Raw genomic sequence first — 7152 nt, forward strand, 5'->3', positions numbered from 1 at the left:
ATATAACTTGTCTCAGGATATTATCCAAATTAGGTGCAAATTTCATTTTGGTACTTCTAAGTACCATCAGGCATCCGAAGCATGATACATTTGTGGCGTGCTGAGGATTATCGTAGTAGGATTCCTTCAGTAGTCAATCCTTAGTTTTGCATCTTTTCCTGACTTTCACATTAGTTTTTTAGTAATACTGAGTTAAAAGGGGGTTCATGACTCCCTCCCTTGGGCATGCCACTGTGTGTGCAAGTAAAGCAGCCATAATTTTACTGCGAGAGAGAAGAAACTAATGTAGGAGTAACATAAAGGATGCAGGTAATTCCTAAATTTACATAACATGCTTCTAACACGTAATATGTTTATATACGTAAATAAAGCATATCAATATGTGTGTTACAAAAACACAATTGTTCTCTATGTTGTTTTTTTAAAACAATGAGAAGCAAACATTGGGTGACAAAGACATATGACCTATTTTTTAGGTATTTCTATTAGATTTAGATAAATCTGAATGAAATTTTAATTTAGCAGTCAGAAAAATTATAACCATATATGGGAGTTCAAATTTTGTTATTACGACAAATCAAAATGCATTGTGACCTGGTTGTACTTATAAGTACCAAAAGTTAATTTTGTAATAAAAATGTAAACAAAATAAGTGCAATCATTTTTATTAATTTCCTCTACATAGCATAATTTCCTCTCATCATAACTTGGGCCATCAGATCTCTCCCTAGAAAAAATGGATATATTCAACATTTTTGAAAATCTTATGTCAGGGAAATTTTCTGAAATATCGTGTGTAGTTTTGAAGAAATGTTGTATTAATTGCTGCCACCTGGTGTCTATACTGGCCAGCTGTTGACTAAAGTTTGTTACCTGTCCTTACCATAGTCTGAAGTTATTTGGGCAATTCTATGAAAAGTGAAACCAACATATCAGATAATGTATTTGTGATATTAAATTTTTTATTCATGGTATCAAGTATGGAGTACAATCTGAATGTCTTTTTACAAGTAAAAAACTGAATCAAGTATGGGGTTACTCGACTGCATATTCAATGTGGAAATAAAGGAATTAGTGCTTATAAACTGCAAAACTTCAAACTACCTTGTACATCACACAAAATATTAACTTTTTCTTGTGGAACAAGAATTTTTTGTACAAAAACATTTCCAAAGTAAAATATACTTTCAGTAAGTATTACAATTTCATAGAAGCTGCTGAAACAACAATTGAAATAGTTTTGTGTCACGTGCATCACACTTCAAAACGTAACAAACTTGAAAGACTTCCCTCAATGAACAATATAGTCTGTTTTCATTTATTCCTTCCAGGTTACAGTTGCTCCAAGGTCAGTGACATTTTTTTTTTTTCATAATTTATGTAGTTGTTCAATGATAGGAATGGCCAGTCAAAATGAAATCTTTCTTATTCAAGGATGTGTGTCCTCTCTTGTGGTGGTTATCTCTTAACTGTGTATAAGTGGGAGGATTTCCTTTTGAAAGGAGGCCATGCAGATGTATGGTGAGTAATTAGACTTCTCTTTTATAGATCAACCACAAGGAAACAAACCTTTGGTCAAAAACGCTCGCACATCTTCCCTGCCATTCTCAGGGCTTTAATGCAATGTTGCCAGGTCAGACTTGAAAAAATAAGGATATTGTTTCTTAGGTGAACCAGATGATCTGCTAAAAGATGATCTAATAGTAGTGGATGAATGTTGTTCTCGAGAAGGGAGGCATAGGCATGCACACTGGGGGCAATGGGAACTGCTGCAGATTTTTTTCCAGGCAGGGACCAGCAAGGTATTTTTCCAGGGGGTAAAACAGTCATACTACCCCGTAATAGAAAACCACCACTTGAGTTTGAAATTATCACATTTTTGCATTCCCATTATAATAATTGATGTAAATTACTGTGACTGAAATCAACTTATATGTCTGAAATAATATATATATATATTTATATTAACGTTCATTTTCCAGAAAAGCAGGGGGGGGTGGTTGCTGTTGTATCGGTTAGCCAGAATTAAAGTTAACCAACTCAGAGCCCTCTGTAGCCTGATTGAGGCATCGTAGAACTCCGAAATTTGGTGAATCCACTATGCAGACCATCGGGAAGAGGATGGCGATATATAAAAATAATAGTTCAATTTTCCACCACCAGGTTGAAATGTGGCACTGTACTTTTATGATGGGTTGTAATAATCACATAAACTGCTCCAATTGCTTATGGATTTGCCTTTTACCTTGCAATCTTGCAATAAACGAGAGATTATTTTCTCTCAACTTTCAGCCACCAACAAATATCTTTCTAATTAATAACTCAGATAAATCACTTAACGTCATTATTTGTACAACCCATCATGGAAGTACAGTGCCACATTTCAACCTGGTGGCGGAAAATTGAACTATTTTTTTTTATATCGCCATCCTCTTCGCCATGGTCTGCATAGTGGATTCACCAAATTTTAGAGTTCTACGATGCCTCAAACAAACTACAGAGGGCTCTGAGTTGGGTAACTTTAATTCTGGCCACCCAGTACTTACCCATATAGGTACAAAAACGATGTAAAATAACCAATATAGAAATAGATTTTGGATTGAGTTATCATACAACCACCTAAAAATAATAATGTAATAATAGTAATAAAATACTACTGCTACTACTACTAATTATTATTATTATTATCATTATGATGTCCTATCACAATTGAGTAACTTTTGCTGTAATTTCACAGTTCAAACAGCACTTTTCATAGTTGAGTGGAGTTTCACGCCCATTGGGGTTATTATTTTCTATGGTTCCACTTGCTCCGATCTACCTTTCCTTCCATGCCCAAATAAGATGATAGGCTCTTGGTAGTTCCTAAGCAACAATTTATTAAGGAAATCTCCTAAGAAATCAATAGGGCTTGCAACACTGACTCAGAGTGCGCCGAAGGCTTCTCCCCCTCCTGCCCTTTTCCTCAAACGCGAGTGCAGTGCAGTTCTGCACAAGACTTTTTCCCTGTGGTTCCTCTATAATAGTGGAAGTTCATCACACGGTTGAGTTGATTGATTTTAAGATTTTAAGTCCACTTTATGCACAGTAAGGCTAATCGGGACTGGTCCTACAGTTTAAAGTTGGATCCGAACCATTATGTGCCTCCACCAGGTATCGAACTTTCATCGCACAGAAGATAAACTCCATATTTTTATGACATCACTGCAAAGAATCTTGGTTTAGGTTAGTTCTCTTCTCGTAAATAGACTGAAATTTTGGGGGGCTTGTGTTATTTACTCTAAGAGAACCAAACTTAACGATGCATTCCGCTTTTCCGTTAGAACAAGAAAGTGTGTCTTTCGTGTGATGAGTGAGGTAGGAGTATGACATCAATCATGCAGTGAGTGATGTCATAACTAGTACCACAAAAAATAGTTAATTACTCATGTGTTACACATCCCTCATGCTAAAAACATCGGCAAATATTCATATGTATGATACTATTCTCAATCCACTAAAAATGTTTCAGTTTCTGAAGGGTGCATGGAGGGTCACCATCACGGAAATATCTTCCATCCATGGTGGCTAACAAAGGTGATAACAAAGGTTATCTAATATCCAGATAACTAAACTGAACTGGCATATATGAATATATTGTGGCTAACGGCTACGTTTTTTTTAGCTGCATTGCTATTTTGGGGAGAAACATGCTTCGTTTGCGGCAAACCTAAAAAAAAGGCCTCATTTGCGCCACCCCAGGAACAAATCCTGTTGATATCCATGGTGTAAGAGGCAGGTAAATGTCATTAATATCTGTGTAAAACACAATTTGCAGGGCAAAAAACGAGCGATCCAGTCTCCACTACAATGATAAAGCAATAGTGCCAGCAATCAATGGTTCATCATTAATCATTGTTAACATATAGGATCTTACCAGCAAGAAATTATTGTTACAAGAATGATAGAAATACACTTCCTGGAATTACAATTATTTTCGATATAACATTTTTTCAGAAATTTTAAAATTGCAATACATTTACAACACTCGAGTATACACACCACTTTCCTCAATATATTTTATGATATTGTAAAAGGTATGTACGAGATATTGACTTTTCTGCAGGAACGATAATTTTCTTTAGTTAATATACAGTTTCCAAATGTATGTAATTATTCTACTTTTACGTCGCTTTCCTGTACCTTTTGCTATTCATGGCAATGAGGATGAATGGTTTATTTTGTTATTATCTTATCTAGAGTCGCTTTCTGCCACTTTTAGCTAATTGTGAGAATGAGGAAGAATGGTGAATGGCATAGGCGCCTTCTCCATGGGGCTTGGGGGCTCGAGCCCCTTCCAATGTTAATGATGTGGGAGCTGGGCCCCTAAAATAATTTTGCTTAAGAGGATCTAATGTATTATTTTGCTTCTCTTGTAAAGTTTACTCTGAATTGTGCCACATGAATTTAACTTTAAATACACCTTTGAAATGTTCTAGACCATCAACTTTGGGGGCCTGAGACCGCTAAACCATCAACTTTGGATGGGGGGCTATGACCGGAGACAGCAAAATACATGACTTATTACTATATACTAAGTATATAATTATGAGTATTGTTAACAGTTTTACTAAAAAGAGTTGCAAAATAATGAGGTGATATGACAATTATACCAGTATGTTGTTTAGTGAGTTCTGAACAATTTGAGGTCATAAACAAGACTTTCAGGCAAAATTGATATGTACGATATTTAGTTATCCTCGAAATCCCTTCCTCCAGTCCAAAGAATAAGGGGAAAATAATTCTAAAGTCTATGAGTTTATTTAACACTGGCTTGCAGTAAAGTACGCAAGGAAATCTTATGAAAAGTCTGTATTGCGAAAGTGGGAACAGCTATGATCAAAGGCATTATTGCTAAAGCACGGCGTGCTATGTGTTTTTTTTATTATTGCAAAATTTAATTTAAAAAGTAAAATATTGTAGCAAGAACAAAAAAGTAAAACTAATTTTCCTGCAATTTGTGTTAGTATTATGTAAATAATTAAATAAAACTGTTAAATATTGTAAATATTCGTTATTTGTATGGGTATGTCAACATTAAGGTTATTTGCACCCGTCACATGTCCTATCTTTACAAGTCTGTTACGGACATTAAAACACACCCATCTCCTTGCCGGGACTCGAACCCGAGACCTCCGGATCAAAGCGAGTTGAGTTGACCACCTAACACGCTCGGCTACCGAGGTCCTCATAAAACTGTTAGGTTGCCCTCTTAATGTAAATACATAGCCTACTTTTAAATAAAAATATTAATTGTTATCTAAAAAACAAATGAGCATACACAAAAGACATAAAGAGACTTTGAAACATCTTCTAAACGTTTTTCATGTTACAGTTAATTTGCATGAGGAATATAATAGCTGCTTAAAAACTGGTATACGAAGACGTAATTTTTATTTTTAAAAAAAGGGAGGGGTTGAGTCATTCATTCATTTATTTCAGTGATCAGAGCCCCCCCCCCCAATAATTTTGACAAGTCGGTGCCCCTGGTGAATGGTGATGATGAGCAGTGTGGGGAATGGAGGAGCAGGAGAATCCATCCTCCCAACTAGGTGTCTTTCCTAGTTTTTGTTTTGAATCCCCTTTATGCACAGAGACAAGCTAATCCAGACTGGATCTGAACCACTAGTGCCTCCGCCAGGTATCTAACCTGGGGCCCTTTTGATTACAAGGTGACAAAGTTTCTACTGTGCCTTCAGGGAAGCATTTGGGAAACTTACATAAAGCATACTCCACCTGTCGCTCATTTAGCTATACCAAAGAAACACCCACCAGCTATCTGCAAAGTTAAGCAAACATCTAACGAATTACGCTCGTATAACGATCTAAGATCGCATTTTCCAGTAAGTATAACTATCGTACTAGGGACTTCTTTTGAATATCCATGTGTTGTTTCAAGTTTTTTTTCTTATGCAGAAGTAGCGCAAAAGTAGCGAGTAGCGAATAGGAGTAGCGTAGCGAGCTACTTTTTGGTAAATGTAGTTGTAGCTGTAGCGAAGCTACATTTTTGGACAAGTAGCGGTAGCTGTAGCGAAGCTACTTTTAAAATGTAGCATTCTGATCACTGCCAAAATATTCAGCAATAAACAGTGTTACACGTAATTTATTTTACACTCTAGAATTGACAGCAGACTCTAGAAAGTTATATTAACAGGAGATTTTGACTAATTTTTCCATGGTTGGGCAAGCGTTGGCCACAACTGTTGGCCTAACATAAAGCCAACTTCAATTTCCACACCTTTGCACATAAAAACTCTAGTTGACCTAACGATTCTGGTTACTTGGCTTCTACCAGTTTTACTAAAAGGTTTACATGCTACGCACTATCATATAAGATTGTTGAACCACCTTGAGTACATTCTGTCGATTAGCTTTTGTTACCTAGGAAGAAATATTTCCCCCTTAAAACTAATGGCAGACTCCAACAACTATGAATACCAAGCTCCCACATACACGTTACTTCGACATTTTTGCTACAAAAAGTTTTTCTCTCACCACTGTCTGGGGAACAAACAGAAAGTACTTTCAACCACTTTTGTTGGTAGATTAAGGAGTGTTCCGCAACACTCCACCCTTACCGGGCCGCTTCTGGCAGGAAAACCCCAAATAAACAACTAAATAGGCTCATTAGTCATAGGTTCCCATCCCGTTCCTCACCAGAGCGCTCGGAACCAAAGAATCAATCACAGGCAAGAACTTACTGAATTAATGTTGAAGGGTGATTGCTGAAAACTCGCAGAAATGGGCTTTATACATTTATTTACAATTCAACAAAACAAGGCTCGGATTCTTCCAATAATTCTCTAATTTACATTATTTACATTCCTCTAACTTGAGCCCCACGGCAGAACAGCCAAGTGGAAGCTAAGCATCGGCAGAACTGCCTCGGGATGCTCTTTCTAATGGGAGGCCACTGGAGACCGAAGATCACTCTCCCTTCTGCTATCCGGTTCATAAACACTTTCTGTCCTGTCCTCTGTCAGAGGCCATATTTATACTTCCTCCCTCGTCGCATGGGGGAGGGCTGAAAGTTCAAACCTTATTGGCTCTTTTAAACTACACAGAACCATGGAAGAAACCAAGCATACAGAATTATACACAAAACACAAAAAA

The sequence above is a fragment of the Lepisma saccharinum genome, chromosome 29 (genome assembly GCF_977018435.1).
Source record: "Lepisma saccharinum chromosome 29, izLepSacc3.1, whole genome shotgun sequence".
In the NCBI taxonomy this organism is placed as follows: Eukaryota; Metazoa; Arthropoda; class Insecta; order Zygentoma; family Lepismatidae; genus Lepisma; species Lepisma saccharinum.